Source organism: Bos indicus, chromosome 14, assembly GCF_029378745.1.
Source record: "Bos indicus isolate NIAB-ARS_2022 breed Sahiwal x Tharparkar chromosome 14, NIAB-ARS_B.indTharparkar_mat_pri_1.0, whole genome shotgun sequence".
NCBI classification, from domain to species: domain Eukaryota; kingdom Metazoa; phylum Chordata; class Mammalia; order Artiodactyla; family Bovidae; genus Bos; species Bos indicus.
Genome location: NC_091773.1, coordinates 37657037 through 37677254, shown reverse-complemented (window position 1 = coordinate 37677254; position 20218 = coordinate 37657037). Strand labels below are relative to the sequence as shown.

The following is a 20218-nucleotide window of genomic DNA, read 5'->3' as shown; positions in this document are numbered from 1 at the left end:
ATCGATGATCCAGCAGATGTTGGCAATTTGATCTCTGGTTCCTCTGCCTTTTCTAAAACCAGCTTGAACATCTGGAAGTTCACGGTTCACATATTGCTGAAGCCTGACTTGGAGAATCTTGAGCATTACTTTACTAGTGTGTGAGATGAGTGCAATTATGCGGTAGTTTGAGCATTCTTTGGCATTGTCTTTCTTTAGGATTGGACTGAAAACCGACCTTTTCCAGTCCTGTGGCCACTGCTGAGTTTTCCAAATTTGCTGGTATATTGCACTTTCACAGCATCATCTAGTGTTAGTTGAACAATTAAAGTCATTTACCATATTAACAAATTAAAGGAGAAAATATATGATTATCTATAGAGAGGTCACAATAAAATTCAACAATCATTCAGTGTTTTTGGCCACACCACATGGCTTGCAGGATCTTGGTTCCCCAGTCAGGGATCGAAATCAGGTCCTGGTGGTGAAAGCGCAAAGTCCTGACCACTGGACACCAGGGAATTCCAAACAATCATTCATAATTTTTTTTAAGTTTGGTGACCTAGGAACAAAAGGGAGCATCTTTATTCTGATAAAGTGGATTCACAAAAAACCAACAGGAAGTTTTTAGTTAGTATCAGCCATAAATATACATGTGGGGGCTACCATTTTATAGTTAATGTAATTTGCTCTATAATTCAATAAGCATTATTGGACCTACCAAATTCCAGATCCAGGGTTCAAGGAAATATAATTTATAGATCCTGACTTCAGGGATAGAAAAAAAATCTGGTGATGGAGTCTTAAGCAAAGTCATTTAAGAAACATCCTCATTTGGAGTGAGATTTAAACATATTCACTTGATTTATATTTTTAAATTAAAGTGTAATTGACTTACAATATTATACACAATATATTACATATACTCAATTGTTCCACATAGTGATTTGATAGTTTTTACACAACAAAATGACAGCATGAGAAGTCTCATTACCATCTGTCACCACAGAAGTTATCACATTACTGACTATGCTATACATTACATCCCTGAGACTTATTTAAAATACATCCAGAAATTTTATTTGATCCTCCCAGAGAAACATGCACAAAAATGAATCAACACATCCACACAAAACTTATTCATTTTAAATGCAAAGCAACATGTGATTAATACCAAATGGTGATGACCAATATTTATCTTGTGCCAGGCAGTAGAATGAATCCGAGCTACAACAATGAACCAGAGTTAGGAGGTTTTATTTAATGAAATCATGTCATGCTTCAGGGATTCAGTTTGTCATACAGGAGAGGTAAAATTGTCTCCTTAATTATATTTTATTCTCTACATTTTGTGTTTATCACTCAAGATTTGTATTATTGAATAGGTTTTCCACAATGCACAGTCTCATGAAAAATTCAGTAGTTCATTAAAAGCTGAGAATTTTCACATCAAAATTTCTGACTTAGGATATAAATGTATTATTTATAGAGATGCATAAAATTGTTTTCTCAGAAGAATATTCAGAAGAGGGAAACAGAATCAGTTGATTTTGTCACAAAATGGGGAGAGACTGGCTAAACATGCACCAGCCTCTCATTCCAGAACATGACCTAAAATGAGTTTAAGGAAATTGTCAGCTGCGGTCAGTTGTGAACAATCACATTGTTAATCACTCAGCGTCTCTCTCCTTTGAGTCTCTTCTCTGTTCAAAAAAGCATGATCTCTGGGCCCCAAGCATTTTGCATTTATCTTTCCTTCTGGCTTCTGCTTTGCAACACTAGGCTGAAATTGTTCTCTGTAAGATCGCCAGTGGGGGCATCCCTGGTGGCTCAGACTGGGAACCTGCCTGCAATGCAGAAGACCTGGGTTCAATCCCTGGGTTGGGAAGATTCGCTGGAGAAGGGAACAGTTACCCACACTCCAGTATTCTTGCCTGGAGAATCCCATGGACAGAGCCTGGAGGGCTACAGTCCATGGGGTCGAAAAGAGTCAGACACGACTGAGCAACTAACAGACACACACAAGATCACCAGCAGCACCCTAGCTAGCCAGTGGTCTCTTTTCAGCCTAACCTCTGGCTAATTTCATAGCTGGCTCCCCTTTTGTTACGCCTTTCCTCACTTAGTGATAGCTTCCCAGGTCCCTCTCTGGTTCTTCAAATATTCAGCTCAGGTTCTTCTCTCCCAGAGGGAATCTCAGGGACCCTGTGGCTTCAGCGACATTGGACAATGATGGTTCCCACCCCTAATCCCCAACTTTCTCCTGCTTCTGTTCCAGGAAATGCCACCTCTGAATGCCCAAAACGGAAGGCACTCTCTCTCGCCAAATCCCTTCTTTCACCTATGCCTCACCATGGTTAATATGGCAGCGTATCTGAATGCCAAGGCTCTGGGCTCAGAATCCCCGGCGACATTTCCATCTCCCTTACCACCAACAGATCCAAGGGCTCTCAAGTTCTGCCAGGTGGGCTCCTGAGCGTAACTAAGTCTGGGTGCTCCTCTTCTTCCACTGTTTCTTTTCCTTTTTCTTTACTTACTTCTTTGGCTGTACCGGGTCTTGGTTGTGGCACACAGGATCTTTTGTGGCACATGGACACAGGCTCCAGATCGTTCAGGATCAGTAGTTGCAGCATTGGCTTGGTTACACTACAGCCTGTGGGATGTTAGTTCCCCGACCAGGGATCAAACCCACATCCCCTGCAATGCAAAGCAGATTCTTAACCACTGGATCACCAGGGAAGTCTCCACTGTTTCCATTAAGCCTCCATCCTCTTACCCAGACTGCTTGCCTAGACTGCAGCTGCTGGTCACCCTGCCCCCAGCTTCTTGGCTTCAACCCCTTCTGCCTCCAGAAAGACCTTTTAACACAATAATCTGAGTACCTTCTTGGTGCAATGGGCAGCACATTAGTCTCATAATGCAATCATCTCTTCTTGTTCCTTCACTGCTTTGCTTGAATCTCTCAATGCTTCTCTAATGACAGCAGGTTAAAGTACAAATTCCATAGTATAAAATATGAGGCTTAAAAAACCTGGATTCCACCTCTTTTTCAGCTTCGCTTCATGCTTTTGTCCTCCACACGTCACCCCCACATGAAATACAAATGCACATCTACCTCTGCCACCCCATTATGGTGCTGCTGCTACTGCTGCTAAGTCGCTTCAGTTGTGTTCGACTCTGTGCGACCCCATAGACGGCAGCCCACCAGCCTCCCCAGTCCCTGGGATTCTCCAGGCAAGAACACTGGAGTGGGTTGCCATTTCCTTCTCCAATGCATGAAAGTGAAAAAATAAAGTGAAGTCACTCAGTCGTGTCTGACTCCTAGCGACCCCATGGACTGCAGCCCACCAGGCCCCTCCGTCCATGGGATTTTCCAGGCAAGAGTACTGGAGTGGGTTGCCATTGCCTTCTCCCGCCCCATTATGCTAGGCCACACTGAACTCTGTGATACTCCCCAAAGTCAGCTTTCTCCTTCACGCCTCAAGCGCTCTTCCCTAACATCCAGGGTCGCCAGATTTAGCAAATAAAAACCTAGGCTACCCAGATGGATTCGAATTGTCCTATATGTCTAAGTATTTCACATAAACCATGTTAACAATTTCACCTTTGTACTCACCTTTATATCCCCTATGATAGGTAATATTGTCTACCTCATACCAGTCAGAATGGCCATCATTAAAAAGTCTACAAATAACAAATACTAGAGAGTGTGTGAAGAAAAGGGAATCCTCCTACACCATTGGTGGGAAAGTAAGTTGGTGCAGCCACTATGGAAAACAGAATGGAAGTTCTACAGAAAACAGAATTACCGTAAGATCCAGCAATCCCATTCCTAAGCATAAACCTGGACAAAACTATAATGTAAAAAGATACATGCACCCCTATATTCACAGCAGCTCTACTCACAATAGCCAAGACATGGAAATGACCTAAATATCCATCGGCAGATAAATGGATAAAAAAGGTGTGGTACATATATACAATGGAATTCTACTCAGCGATAAAAAAAAAGAATGAAATAATGCCATTTGCAGCAACATGGATACAACTAGAGATTATCATACTATGTGAAGTAAATCAGAAAGAGAAAGACAAATGCCATGTGATATTGCTTATATGTGGAATCTAAAATGTAGCACAAATGAACTTATCTACAAAACAGAAGCAGACTCACAGACACAGAGAACAGATTTGTGGTTGCCAAAGCGGAGAGGGTGAGGGAGAGGGATGGAATGAGAGTTTGGGGTTGGTAGAGGCAAACTATTACATTTAGATGGATAAACAGCAAGGTCCTACTGTATAGCATAGGAAACCATATCCAATCTCCTGGGATAGACCATAATGGAAAAGAATATGAAAAAAGAATGTATATATGTGTATAACTGAGTCATTTTGCTGAACAGCAGAAATTAGCACAACAGTGTAAATCAACTATACTTCAGTAAAAAAAATAAAGAAAAAGATAAATAATGTTACTAAAATTCATTTTATAGACAAGGAAGCTAAGGCATAGACAAGTTACAGAACTTGGCCAAGGTTGTATAGTAAGTGAGGAGCACCAGAATTTAAACCCAAATAGTCTCACAGCAGATCCCATGCGATTAATCTTTCTACTTTGACAGCTGCTTCTGTCTGCACGGTGGAGGTGGTTTATGTCTGCATGGCGGTGATTTAGTCATTCAATCGTGTCCAGCTCTTCCAACTCCATGGACTGTAGCCCACCAGGTTCCTCTGTCCATGGGATTTCCCAGACAAGAATGCTGGAATGGGTTGCCATTTCCTTCTCCATCTGTTGGTATAGTACTTTGCAATTCTCTTTTTTCTTGTCCTTGTGTGATATCTTAGGAAAAGATAAAATATGACCAAGACTCATGCACCACTGTACACAAGAAATACAACACTTAAATAAAGCTGAAACCCCCCAGCTGCATTTCCTTCCCCTGGTAAACATCATGTTTAGTTGGTCCTGATCCTCACAATTTGTGTATATGTTGTTTACAAAATATAATATTATTTTGTATTTTTAACATATGGTCATGTGGTATATATTCATCAGTAATTTGCATTTTTCTCTCCTATTGTATTTTTGGGACTTAGCTGTGTTGACACATATAGTCTTATTCATTAATTTTCACTGCTGCATAATTTTTCATTGAATGACTATATCACAACTTATTCATTCTCTTATTAATGGATATTGTTGCCAATTCTGGGTTGTTTTTTTTTCTTGCTTTGGCTTTTATTTTATTTTGTTTGTATGAGTGTTTGGTTGATTCTGATTGCTTTGGTTTTTATTGACTAGCAACAAAAGCTTTTATAAACTTCTTGCACATAGCTCCTTAGGCAAGAATTTCTCTTTAGTAAGTACTTAAGAAAGGAATTTCTCTTAAGAGTGAGTATGTGCATTATTATATTGGAAGTCCTAGCTAACAGAGGGAAACAAGAAAAAGAAAAGCCACAGGGAATAAAAAGGAAGAAACCAAAAAGCCAGTATTTACGGTCAATCTAGCTGACTATACAGAAAATAGAAAATTTAATAAGAGAGTTCAACAAAAATGGCTAGCTCGGTCATATCCCACCCTTTGCCACCCCATGGACTATACAGTCCATGGAATTCTCCAGGAAAGAATACTGGAGTGGGTAGCCAGTCCCTTCTCCAGGGGATCTTCCCAACCCAGGGATTGAACACAAGTCTCCCACATTACAGGCAAATTCTTTACCCACTGAGCCACCAGGGAAGCCCAAGAATACTGGAATGTGTAGCCTATCCCTTCTCCAGGGAATCTTCCTGACCCAGGAATCAAACTGGGGTCTCCTGTATTGCAGGTGGATTCTTTACTGGCTGAGCTACCAGGCAAGCCCAGAATTTAATAAAAGAGTTCAACAAAAATGGCTAGATATTAGCTCAATGTTTTAAAATTTATTATATTATTATACTATAGCCAAAAATAATTAGAAATATAAATTTTAAGAATAGGAATAAATTTTACAAAAGATGTATAGGGCCTTTAGTGAAGAAAATCATAAAAATTACACGATGCATTGTATAGCTAAATAAATAGATACACTTCCCTGGTTGTTCAGTGTTAAAGAACTCACCTGCCAATGAAGGAGATGAGGGTCCGATTCTTGAGTTGGTAAGATCCCCTGGAGAAGGAAATGGCAACCCACTCCAGTATCCTTGCCTGGGAAATCTCAGGGACAGAGGGCCCTGGAGGGCTACAGTCCATGGGATTGCAAAGAGTTGGACACCACTTAGCTACTGAGCATGAGCATGAAACAGATTCACAATATTCATGAATAGAAAGACTCAATAGTATAACGTTAGCTTTCCTCAAAGTAATCTGTGAATTCATTGCAATTCCAATCATACTTGCAACAGATCTGGGAGAAAACTTGTGCAGTGCATTTATTCAACAAAGAATGGTATATCTGAAGTATATAAAGAGCCACACAAAATAGACATAGTGTTGTAAGTAAATTATACTTCAAAATTAAATAAACAAACAAACTTATAGAAAAACTGATTAGATCTGTGGTTACCAGAGGGAAGGGGGAGATGCATGAAGGCAGTCAAAAGGTACAAACATCCAGGTATGATGCAAACAGGTACTAGGGATGTAATACACAACATGATATAGAATTAACACTGCTGTATGTTATCTAAGAAAGCTGCTAAGAGAGTAGATTTTAAGAGTTCTCATCACAAGGGGAAAAAATTTGTATGTATGTGAGATAATGGATGTTTACTAAACTTATTGTAACAATCATTTCATGATGTACATAAGTCAGATCATTATGCTGTACACCCTAAAAAGTGCTGAATGTCAATTATATCTCAATAAAACTGAGAAAATTTCTAATTAAAAAAAAAGAATCACACAAGACAAAGTAAATAGACAAACAAAATCTTAGGAATATAGACAGTATATGTGGTGGTTTAAAATCTGCTCCCAGATTCTGTCTATATTTCCTTCAAAAAGTAGAGCTAATTTCCTTCTCCTTGAGTGTGAGTTGAGTTTGATAATGCATTTCAAACAAAAAGAATAAGATGGGAATGAAGGGAGGCTTGTGTGTTATTTCCATGACTAGGTCATAAAAGGCATCACGATTTCTCTGTTATCTCTTGGGTTACCTGATTTGGAAGATGCTAACCACTGTATCAGAACTGGACATGAAACAACAGACTGGTTCCAAATAGGAAAAGGAGTACGTCAAGGCTGTATATTGTCACCCTGCTTATTTAACTTCTATGCAGAGTACATCATGAGAAATGCTGGACTGGAAGAAGCACAAGCTGGAATCAAGATTTCTGGGAGAAATATCAATAACCTCAGATATGCAGATGACACCACCCTTATGGCAGAAAGTGAAGAGGAACTCAAAAGCCTCTTGATGAAAGTGAAAGTGGAGAGTGAAAAAGTTGGCTTAAAGCTCAACATTCAGAAAATGAAGATCATGGCATCCGGTCCCACCACTTCATGGTAAATAGATGGGGAAACAGTAGAAACAGTGTCAGACTTTACTTTTCTGGGCTCCAAAATCACTACAGATGGTGATTGCAGCCATGAAATTAAAAGACGCTTACTCCTTGGAAGGAAAGTTATGACCAACCTAGACAGCATATTCAAAAGCAGAGACATTACTTTGCCAACAAAGGTCCGTCTAGTCAAGGCTATGGTTTTTCCTGTGGTCATGTATGGATGTGAGAGTTGGACTGTGAAGGAGGCTGAGCGCCGAAGAATTGATGCTTTTGAACTGTGGTGTTAGAGAAGACTCTTGGGAGTCCCTTGGACTGCAAGGAGATCCAACCAATCCATTCTGAAGGAGATCAGCCCTGGGATTTCTTTGGAGGGAATGATGCTGAAGCTGAAACTCCAGTACTTTGGCCACCTCATGCGAAGAGTTGACTCATTGGAAAAGACTCTGATGCTGGGAAGGATTGGGGGCAGGAGGAGAAGGGGATGACAGAGGATGAGATGGCTGGATGGCATCACGACTCGATGGACGTGAGTCTCAGTGAACTCCAGGAGTTGGTAATGGACAGGGAGGCCTGGAGTGCTTCGATTCATGGGGTCGCAAAGAGTTGGACATGCCTGAGCGACTGTATTGAACTGAACTGAACCACTGAGTCATGAGGACAATCAAGCAGCCCTAGGGAATGGTCCATGTGGCAAGGAAGTGAGGCATCCATCCAATAGCCATATGTGTGACCCATCTTGAAAGCAGATTCTGCAGCCCCAGTCAAATTTTCAGATGACCACACTCCCAGATGACATCTTGACTGCAACTTTATGAGAGATCTTGACACAGAACAACATAGCTAAGCTACGCCCAGAATTTTGACACTCAGAAATTATGAGTTAATAAATTTTTGCTCTCTTAAGCTGCTGTATCTAGTAGTAATAAGTTGTGTAGTAATAGATAACTAGTACATGAAGTTATATAGTAACAGCATAGTGACTACAAAGCCAAACACCGAGTCAAACTGTCTAGATTCAAATTCTGGCTTCACTGCTGACTAATTATGTGACTGTGGGAAGTGACTAGCCATCTAACTACCTCAGTTTACTCATCTGTAAAGTGGAGATAATGCCAGCATGCCACACAGGACTACTGTGAGGATTAAGTGAGTTGATGCAATAAAGCATCTGGAAGAATATCTGGCACACAGGAAGCATTCAAGAAGTGTTAGCTGCTGGTATCAATTTACAAAAGAGTAAATCTGAATGTAAATTGGATAACCAACCTCATTAGGAAAACAAAGTAAAATCACCATGAGACTTCCTTGTTCTGCATAGAGTTAGCAAAAAGCATACTCAGCCTGAGTGATGGTAATTGGGCATCTTCACCGTAGGATAATTTACCAAGATGTCTTACTCTGGTGTGAACACATTTTTTGTGAGCACGTTATACTTCAATTCAAAATTTTAAATTAATAAATAACACAATACACACACAAAGCCAATACTCTCCCTCACTCTACCCTTACCCCCAGAAATGCTCTGTTAATATGGGCGAATATTGGCAAAGATATGGAATACAAGAACTCTCACATCTTACTGGTGGAAGTAGAAATTGGTATAGCTATTTTAGAGAGCAATTTGGCAATACTAGCAAAGCTGAAAATTTACAAGTAAGGTTTTACCTGAGTGATAGGATACAGGCTTTCACTATCCATTTTTCTGTATCTTCTTTAAACTTTCATTCCTGTCAAGATGTCAAAGTGGGGGAGAAGGAAAATATTCAACCCAGCCATAAAATTCTGTGACCTGGACCCATTTATATTCTTAAAAAGCCTAACATAACAGAGAGGAATGGTTATTGTGCTGCCAGCCTCCAGGACAGCATGTAAAACATGCCTGGCATGCTGAACACTTTGTTATGGGCCTCTGAAAAGGAGAATTCCTAGATAAAACAGTAATCAGGGATTTTTTAAAAAGCAGAAGGACTCAAAACCTGAAAAGAAATTAAGAATGAGTTGTATTAGGGGCAGGAAAGAGAGTAGAAAAAGAGGTTGTCTTATAAGTAATTCAGTATTTAAAACAATTTTTTTAATTGTGGTGAAACATATAAAATTAGCCTTTCTAACAGTTTCTTAAGTGTACAGTTCAATGCCACTAATTATATTCATAACGCTGTGCAACCGTCACTACTATCTATTTCCAAAACTATCCATCACCCCAAACAGAAACTCTTAAACATTAACCATTAAATAATAAATTCTCCTCGCTTCTCTCCACAGCCTCTAGAAACCTCTGTTCTACACTCTGTATCTATGAATTTAATTACTCTAGGTACCTCACATAAGTGGAATCATGAATTATTTGTCCTTTTGTGTCCAACTTATTTCACTTAGCACATTATTTTTAAGGTTCACCCATGTGTAGGCAATGGCAGCCCACTCCAGTACTTTTTGCCTGGAAAATCCCATGGGCAGAGGAGCCTGGTAGGCTGCAGTCTCTGGGGTCGCGAAGAGTCAGACATGACTGAGCAACTTCACTTTCCCTTTTCACTTTCATGCATTGGAGAAGGAAATGGCAACCCACTCCAGCGTTCTTGCCTGGAGAATCCCAGGGACCGGGGAGCCTGGTGGGCTGCCGTCTATGGGGTCGCACAGAGTCGGACATGACTGAAGCGACTTAGCAGCAGCATGTGTTCAAAGGCAAGCTCAGAATTCCTCCTAATGGTTAAATAATATTTCACCTGTGAAGTGAAGTTGCTCAGTCGTGTGCGACTCTTTGCAGTCCAATGGACTGTAGCTTACCAGGCTCCTCCTTCCATGTGATTTTCTAGGCAAGAGTACTGGAGTGGCCTGCCATTTCCTTCTTCAGGGGATCTTCCCGACCCGGGGATCAAACCTGGGTCTCCCATGTTGCAGGCAGACGCTTTACCCTCTGAGCCACCAGGAAGCCCAGCAGGCCACATTTCGTTTATTCTAGTGAGAACCTACTGTATAACACAGGGAGCTCAGCTCAGTGCTCATCTATCGATGGACACTTGGGTTGTTTACACCTTTGGGCTATCATGAATAATGGTGTGATAAACATTGGTGGACAAGTGTCTGCTTGAGTCACCTGAAGTAAAGTTGGTCATGAGTTCCACCTAGGGGTGGATGTTGAAGACGGGTGAGCCTATGAGGTGCTCAGGGGTCAAGGACGGACTCAACTTTATTCATTCAGTTGGTCAGTCTTGGAACAACTAGTTATCAAACACCACAATGCAAGAAACTGAGGTTCAAAAGTGGGGGAAATCAAACACTGTTCCCTCCTCTCAAAGACTTTATTCTCTAGGTACTAAACAAAAAAAAGATGATTTAAGAGTGAAAAGTAGAATAATTAGTGATGCTGAGCATCTTTTCATGTGACTCTTAGCCACCCGTATGCCTTCTTTGGAAAAAGGTCTATTTAGGTCTTCTGCCGATTGTTTTATTGGGTTGTTTCCTATTTTAATATTGAGCTACATTAGCTATTTGTATATTTTAGAGATTACGACTTGGTCAGACACTACCTTTTGTAAAACAGATAACTAGTGGGAACCTGCTGTATAGCACAGGGAGCTCAGCTCAGTGCTCTGTGATGACCTAGAGGGGTGGGGTGGGGTGGGAGGGAGGTTCGAGTCTTTATGACCCTAAGGACTGTAGCCCAACAGGCTCCTCTGTCCATGGGATTTTCCAGGCTAGAATATTGGAGTTGGTTGCCATTTCCTTCTCCCAGGGATTTTCCCAACCCAGGGATTGAACCCATATCGCTGTTGTCTCCTGCGTTGGCAGATGGGTTCTTTACTACTAGTGCTACCTGGGAAGTGCCAAGAGGGAGGGAATATATATATACACACAGCTGATTCATTGTACAGCAGAAACTAACACAACATTGTAAAACAATTATACTCCAATTTTTAAAAAAGGAGTGAAAAGTATTGTTGTGATATAACAACCAAATTGAGGGTCAGGATGTCTGGGGGTAGTAAATTTTAAGCCAAGACCTGAAGGCTGAGAAAATTCCCAAGAGAAGCAGGTGAAGGTGAACGTTGTGTCCAACTCTTTGCAATCCCATGGACTGTAGTCAGGCTCCTCTGTCCATGGAATTCTCCAGGCAAGAACACTGGAGTGGGTAGCCATTCCCTTCTCCAGGGGATCTTCCCGACCCAGGCATCTGTTGTCTCCTGCTTTGGCAGGCGGGTTCTTTACCACTAGTGCCACCGGAAAATCAAAGAGGGGTAACATAATGTTTCAGACAACAGGACAATAGGAATAGGAATTATTCACATAGTACAGCAGGCAACAGGAATACCTTGTGTGAACCGGAAGGTAGAGAGAGCAAGGTTCTTCAGAAGAACGTTCAAAGGCTCACCATGACTAAACACTGAGAACAAAGAGTAGTGGTGGCAAAGATTCCAGAAACAGTAGATGCAGATCAAAATCTGGGGCTTAGGTGAGTGGAAAAGCACTGAAGGACTTGAAGGTAGAAGGATGAGAACCTGATCTGTAAAGCAGAGATGACTGTGAAGGCTGAGCCCCAAAGGAAGATGTGGCTGCATATCTGGCTTGGGCAAGCAGGTCACAATGATCTCCTTCCCCGTTGTCAGGATTGGCCTGGCTGTGGATGGGTGACCAAGTTCTGCCCAGAGAGACACAAGGCAAAGTCTCATAGGGGAGCTTCTGAGAAAGATTTCCTCCCACCGGGGGGAAACAACGACATGTTCCTGTCAGAATTCATCACCTGAAACTCATCATGAAGAACATTGGAAAAGCCCAAATCAAGAGACATGGGAACAACTGACCTATATCCAGGGATCATCTGGAAACAAGTGTGAAGAGGAAAGCTAACGTGCTAAGGAATGGAAAGATGGAAATCTTCTGGGTTCCTAACAACTGTGTTTTGCTACTGAATTAACCAATCCTAGAATCTAACTTCAATCAGAATTTATGCGGTTTAATGTTTAAGCCAGTCCCAAACTTTTCTATTTCATAGTACATATTAAGAAGTGATGCTCATGTGACACACTTGGGTAGGCAGATGAGGATGCTCGTGGCTAGAGGTAACTGTCTCCAGGGTCTCCAGGCCGCCCCAGGCTGCCACCTGGTTGCCCCAAGGACTAATTGGGTCAGTATTTCAGAGCATCTGGAACACACTTGCTGTGCGCTATTGTTCTAGGCACACTGGTTGGCAAATACTGTCTTAAGCCACTATTAGCTGGTCTTTTTATTCCTTGCAGCTCAAAGCATGACACTATCTGGCTGACAAATACTAAGCATTATCCTCTTAGCAACCCAGCTTAAAAACTCGAGAGTCATCCTGCACTCATTCCTGTCCTTCACTCTCACTTCCCTTATATTTTTTGTCCGGGTGCCTCCTTGAAATCTCCACCTTCTGCCCCTCACTTCACCCCTGCTGCTATGGCCTTCATCCAGGTTACCACAAGACTCAGTTGTCCCCCCTCTAATCTCAACGCCCTTTCATCCATTCTAACATGGCCAATGATCGCTCTAAAATATAGGTTACAACTCTCCTTTAAATCATTGCTTAGGTCCCATCAGTCTCAGTCTTATGTCATGTTCATTTGTGATGAGGGCCATAGATAATTTGTTAAGAGGGAGAATACTGAAGTATGGTGATGATTTGCTATTTAACATGACTTAGAATGTATTCCAATTTGTCCCAGTTCTGGTATTTGTTTTACTTTCTGACATGCTCTCCTGAGTTACTAGAAGAACACTGAGAATTTCTGCAGCAACTGTTTACCTTCCCAACACCCACGCTGGAAGAAGGGGTGGAAGTTAGATGAAGAGAATGATTTTAACCTTGAAAAAGAGGAACACTTTCTGTGGGCTATGAGTGAAAGAGAAACAGGATGGATAAATATCCAAAGATTTGAAAAAAGAATCAGAAACATCTAAACTTTGAAAGGCTTAATCTTTTCAGAAAAAAACAGGTCTTTGTTGGGTCGAGAGAAGAAACACTGGATATCTTGTTTGACCTCCAATCTTCTCCACCTGCTCTGAGCCTGGGAGGCTGAACTGTGTAAACTCAGTCAGCAACACTTGTCTCCAAATAGGGATGGGGTCAGCCAATGACAGACCTTGCCAGGAGATGCAGGGGTGGAGTAGACTGAAGGTGGTTATGTTTCCCCCAGCTCTCTCCCTGCCTGGTACTGCGTGTGGGCTATGTGCCTGTACCCAAGGCCATATATGTTGCCAGGCTGCCTCTCCATGTAACTACCCTCCCAGTGTTCCGGTAACCATTTCTTATGGTTGTATCTTCAGGATTAAGGTGGCAATAGCTCTCCTACTCTCACTACCTCTGAGATTCTGCACTCTCTCCCATTGGTTTTCTTAAATCTTGCACACGGCTTCTATGAAAATCCTTTTGTTAAACTTTTAGAGTTGGTTTGAGAGTATTATCTGTTTCTTGCTGGGTCCACCAGTGATTTTAAGTCACATAATGGGGTTTGGGTCAGGCTGGAGGGGAGTGGAAAGTTTTGAAATGGTCATAATAAAGAATCTTATAGGAATCTGCTAAGCAAGCCTTGTGAATGCTTGACACACAAGCCTCCTATCTTTGGGGAAGGAAAATATTTAAGAAACCAGTGGTTTGCTGACTGAAATAATCAATTACCAATAAAAATTAAATTTTATAATTATTAATCAATATTATTCGTCACATATTATTATATATGCTGCTGCTGCTGCTGCTAAGTCGCTTCAGTCGTGTCCGACTCTGTGCAACCCCATAGACGGCAGCCCAACAGGCTCCCCCGTCCCTGGGATTCTCCAGGCAAGAACACTGGAGTGGGTTGCCATTTCCTTCTCCAATGCAAGAAGGTGAAAAAAGAAAGTGAAGTCGCTCAGTCATGTCTGACTCTTAGCGACCCCATGAACTGCAGCCCACCAGGCTCCTCCGTCCATGGGATTTTCCAGGCAAGAGTACTAGAGTGGGATTATTATATATGAATGACCACCAAATGAGCAATAGTTTTCACTGTATGCCTACTGAAGTTAGCTGTGTTGACACACTTTTCTCTGATTGTGTTTCCTCATCCATAAGTAGATGATCTCTAAGGTTCCTTTTAGATTTCAGAATTCTGTGATGATATGATGACAGCATTGAACCCGGGAATAGACGAAAACAAGGGAGAGAGATGAGAAAGAAGTGGAGGTGGCGAGGAGGAACCAAGAGCATATTCCTCGTGTGTATCCATGAAGCTGCTGACAGCCAGTCCCAACCCTGGATAGTTTCTCTTCTCTACATGTTGATAGCACATGACCTGTATCACAAAATCTCACACTCCATCATGTGACTTTATGCCACTGTTTCATCTCTAAACAGTATAGACATCAGTTTACCCTTGCCTCTGTGCTTCCCCAGGCTTCCCTGGGATCTCATCTGGTAAAGAATATGCATGCAACACAGGAGACCCTGGTTCAATTCCTGGGTCAGGAAGATCCACTGGAGAAGGGATAGGCTACCCACTTCAGTACTCCTGGGCTTCCTTGGTGGCTCAGATGGTAAAGAATCTGCCTGAAATGTGGGAGACCTCGGTTTGATCCCTGGATTGGGAAGATCCCCTAGAGAAGGGGACAGCTACCCACTCCAGTATTCTAGCCTGGAGAATCCCCATGGACAGAGGAGCCTGGCAGGCTACAGTCCATGGGCTCCCAAAGAGTTGGACACGACTGACCAACTTTCACTTTCACTCTTCACTATGCCTCCCCACTCAGCCACAAGCTCATCAAAAGTAGAGACTACATAATATAATTCTGTATCCAGTGCTCCCAAAGCGCAATATATTTTTGCAGATATTCAATATATGTTTAATGAGCTAAAAGGATGAATACACACTGACTGATTTCCATGTATTTCTGCCAAGAACTTTTCCCACACACTTCCAGCTTCATTTAATTTTTGTTTTCATTGTAATGTTTTTATAGGAGAAAAAAGTAGATGGCATTTGGGGGCTATTTTGTAAATATTTATATTTACAAAACTAGTACATTAGCTAGGATAAGCTAGGAACTGGTTACAGGTGTGTGTGTACATGTGCTCACTCATGTCCAACTCTTTCTGACCCCATGAACTGTAGCCTGCTGGGCTCCTCTGTCCATGGGATTCTCCAGACAAGAATACCGGAGTGGGTTGCCATTTCCTCCTCCAGGGGATCTTCCTGACCAAGGGATCAAACCCACATTTCCTGCATTCTTTACGGCTGCACCACTTGAAAAGCCCAGGAGGTGGTTACAAGTAAACTCAAAATTCCAGTGGCTTAACACAAAGGAGCCCATAGCTCAAGTAACACACATGTGCTGCTGTTAAGTCGTTTCAATCGTGTCCGACTCTGTGCAACCCCATAGACGGCAGCCCACCAGCCTCCCCCATCCCTGGGATTCTCCAGGCAAGAACACTGGAGTGGGTTGCCATTGCCTTCTCCAAAGCATGAAAGTGAAAAGTAAAAGTGAAGTCGCTCAGTCGTGCCCGACTCTTAGCGACCCCATGGACTGCAGCCTACCAGGCTCCTCCGTCCATGGGATTTTCCAGGCAAGAGTACTGGAGTGGGTTGCCATTGCCTTCTCCAACACACACATTTATTCCCTCACAATTCTGTAAGTTAGTAGACCAGTGGGCTCAGCGACTTCCCTTCTCTGGGTCTCTCAAGGCCAAAATCAAGCTATCAACCAGCCTGAGCTCTCACCTGCAAGCTCTGGGGGAAATTCGCTACCAGGTTTATTCAGAACCCTGCTTCCTTACTAGCTGTCAGCCAGCATCACCTTTTAGATCCTGGGGGCTTCTCTCCATTTCTTGAGCATGGACCCCTACCTTTCAGGGTCAGCAATAGTGCAGATTCTCAGGTTTAGGGTGCCACTGATTTCCTGTTCTGCTGCTACTATTCTGCCTCTAGCTAGAGGAAGTCCTCTGCTTCAGGGGCTTCTGTGATTCAATTGGACCACACTGGACAAACCAGGATAATTTTCCCTATTTTAAGATCTGCCACCATCACGTCATGGGAAATAGATGAGGAAACAGTGGAAACAGTGTCAGACTTTATTTGGGGGGCCTCCAAAATCACTGCAGATGGTGATTGCAGCCATGAAATTAAAAGACACTTACTCCTTGGAAGGAAAGTCATTACCAACCTAGATAGCATATTGAAAAGCAGAGATACTACTTTGCCAACAAAGGTCCATCTAGTCAAGGCTATGGTTTATCCAGTGGTCATGTATGGATGTGAGAGTTGGACTGTGAAGAAAGCTGAGTGCCAAAGAATTGATGCTTTTGAACTGTGGTGTTGGAGAAGACTCTTGAGAGTTCCTTGGACTGCAAGGAGATCCAACCAGTCCACCTTAAAGGAGATCAGTCCTGGGTGTTCATTGGAAGGACTGATGCTGAAGCTGAAACTCCAGTACTTTGGCCACCTCATGTGAAGAGTTGACTCATTGGAAAAGACTTTGATGCTGGGAGAGATTGGGGGCAGGAGGAGAAGGGGATGACAGAGGATGAGATGGCTGGATGGCATCACTGACTCAATGGACGTGAGTTTGAGTGAACTCCGGGAGTTGGTGATGGACAGGCCTGGTGTGCTGTGATTCATGGGGTCGCAAAGAGTCAGACACGACTGAGCGACTGAACTGAACTGAACTGAACCTGGATTAGAACTGCCAAGTCCTTTTTGCCACGTGACACGCTCCAGGCATGAGAGTGTGGACACAAACCATACATGGTGTGGTTTATACATGTGCCACACACTGTCTTGGTGTTTTACATACATCAACTGATTTGATCATCACAAAAACCAGACGATGTGGCACTTTGAATATCATAACCATCTTGAAGGTGGGGACTAAGGCAAAAAAGTTTAAATAACTTGCCTAAGGTGACACAGCTTGTCGGTGGCACTAGTGAGTCTAAAACACCAGGGACCCTGACTCGCAAGGCTGTACCCTTTACCTGAAACCACATTCCCTCTATCTGGGATATATAAATGTATCCTCTCTTTGTGTCTACATCCATGAACATGTGTTGTCACAAAATGTCAGAGGACCACATGGATGGTTCAGATTTCTAAAATCATCCTGGGCTCAGCCAGTCTCCTGACTGGCTTTTCTTGGTATATTCAACAAAATTATATTTTTCCTAAAATTCTTAATACAGTAGTTGTTTAACTAAAACTATTGTACATCAAACTTACATTTACAAATAGCCAATTTGCCCAGAATGGCATTTATTAAAAAACTAAATAAGATAATTACTCATTTGTGCTTGCTGCGTGCTAAGTCACTTCAGTCGTATCCAGCTCTTTGTTGGCCTATGGACTGTACTCCACCAGGCTCCTCTCTCTGTCCTTGGGATTTTCCAGGCAAGAATACTAGAGCAGGTTGCCATTTCCTCCTCCAGGGGATCTTCCTGACGCAGAGATCCAATCTGGGTCTCCCACGTTGCAGACAGATTCTTTACCATTTGAGCCACCAGGCAAGCCCCAACTAATCACTTACTTAATCTTAAAAGAGCAATTCCCTAAGAAATATATGCTGATTGTAAAGAGATTATAAAATTTGGCTTTTAAATACACGTATATTAAGACTTCCCCCAAATTAAGGAATCTATTTCTAGTGTCAAGGAAAAAAGTTTTCTAAGGCTTACATATGGTCATAAAAGATTCCTGGATGTCCTTTCAGTGGAATTCTGGTGTAGCATATTCTTTTCATTATCTATTAGTGAGTAACACGTGACCCCGGAATTTAGCAACTTAAAACACCTATTTTTTTTTTTTTTCCTGTGGGTCAGGAACCCAGGAGAGGATTACCCAGGGGGTGAGAGCTCAGAGTCTCTCATGAGGGTCCAGGGAAGATGCTGCCAGGACTTTGATTATCTGGAGACTTGACAGGAGCAGCAGATCATTTTAAGATGGCTCATCCATAAGCCTCCCTTTAGAGCTGCCTCAGCATCTTTATAACATGGTGGCTGACTTTTCCAAGAGAGAGTGACCTGAGAGGGACAGAATCAGGTAGAAGCTCCAGCTCCATCAGAGAAGCATTATGGCTCCAACTACAGGAAAGACCCAGAACAGACAAATCCATAGAGACCAGAAGTAGCTTAGTTGTTGCCTGGGGCTGGGAAGGTTTGAATGAAATGGGGAGTGATTGGGTACAGGGTACAGGGTTTCTTTTTAGGGACTGATGAGTATGTTCCAAAATTTATTGTGGTAATGATTGCACAACTCTGTGGATATACTAAAACCCGCTGAACTGGATATTTTAAATAAGTTAACTGTGTAATGTGTGAATTACAAAATTATATGTAAATAATGCTGAGAAGGAGGAGGAGGAGAAAAGAGACAGAGGAAGAGGAGGAGGTAGAGGACGAGGAAGAGGAGGAGGAAAAAGGAGAGGAAGAGGAAGAAGACAGTTGCAATGTCTTTTATGTCCTGACCTCAGAAATTACACACTATCACTTCCATCGTGTTGGTGGTCAAATCCAGTCCACACTCAAAGGGACGGGAATTAAGCTCCACCTCCTGAAGGAAGGAGTATCAAAGAATTCATAGGCATGTTTTTAAACACTATATAGACCCTCCCTAGATAATTGATTCTGTATGGTCATCTGTCTATTGATTCATCTATCTTTCAACTCTGTAGAAATAAAAGTTAAGATATAAGGCACATGTTCCTGTACATAGCAATGCAAATGAATTTTGCCAATAGAGGTACAACTGATTTCCCCTCTGTAGAAAGGATGACCCCCAATTATTTCAGTTTATTGGCCTTTAGTTTTGCATCCTGTACTATACTCACTTCAGAAGTCCCGATTGCCTCTGCATTTCTGTCCTTCAAATTCCCTTTGAACTGGTTACAACGTCTTACTGGTTCTCTCATTAATTAATGTATTGAATAAAATGTATCACATATTTATTTTACATTTGCACAAAAGCCATACCTTGTAACCTTTTGAAAATTATAATTTAGTTTTACTATTCATGTATGCACCCAGCTCTTTCTGCCAAAATTATCGTGGAGGGGCAGAGACTGGAACACTCTCAACATTACACAACACAAAAGAAAACAAGAACATTACCTTGGCTAAGAGGTTACACATGTCCAAGTTCCTCTATTCCTAATCTTCATTTAATGTGTATCCAGAGCCATACACACTTTCAGAGCTTATCAGATGTTTGGGATGATAAAATTGCTGAGAAAGAAAATACAATACCCATCTTAGGGTCTCAAGTTTGAGAGGAAAAGTAACTTACCACAACTGTTATTTTGTCTATAATTTACTTCCAAATGCTTCAGCATAAATAAGGTAAAACATGAGTGTTTTTATTATTCCTATTAACTTTTGCTAGCTACAATTCTTGATTGTTTCTATATCACATGATTTTCATTTTGAACAAGCTCAATATATGAAAATCTAGGTTTTTCTGAAAAATAAATGGTATAATGAGAATTTGAGATTCTTCATTTTGCAAAGGATCTAACAAGATTTGATTCCCTTCAAAAGGAAACTCTAGCTTCATTTACAATGTGATTTAACTCTCAAAAAATTAATATAAAGAGAATATGAGCAAAGAAAGGAAGTGAGAAGGATGAAATGTTCAAGGAATGATGAGTAATCCAATTTGGCTGGAATGAAATGTGTATGTTGGGGAGTGCTAGAGATAAGTCTGTGAAGGTAATTTCATTATAATTAATCATATATAAAACTCACACATGATTGTGTCTTATTAGGTTACATCTGCTCAGTCTCAG

At 41.7% G+C, this 20218-nt stretch overlaps 1 long non-coding RNA gene across 1 annotated transcript; it reads right to left on the bottom strand.

The window, feature by feature from the left end:
- Positions 1 to 1215: 1215 nt before the first annotated feature.
- LOC139186928 (uncharacterized) lies at positions 1216 to 19531 on the bottom strand. Its single transcript, XR_011570608.1, has 2 exons — positions 9128 to 19531; positions 1216 to 4819 (listed from the first exon to the last, which is right to left on the bottom strand). It is a non-coding gene; the product is annotated as an uncharacterized lncRNA (long non-coding RNA).
- Between the last annotated feature and the right edge of the window lie 687 nt (positions 19532 to 20218).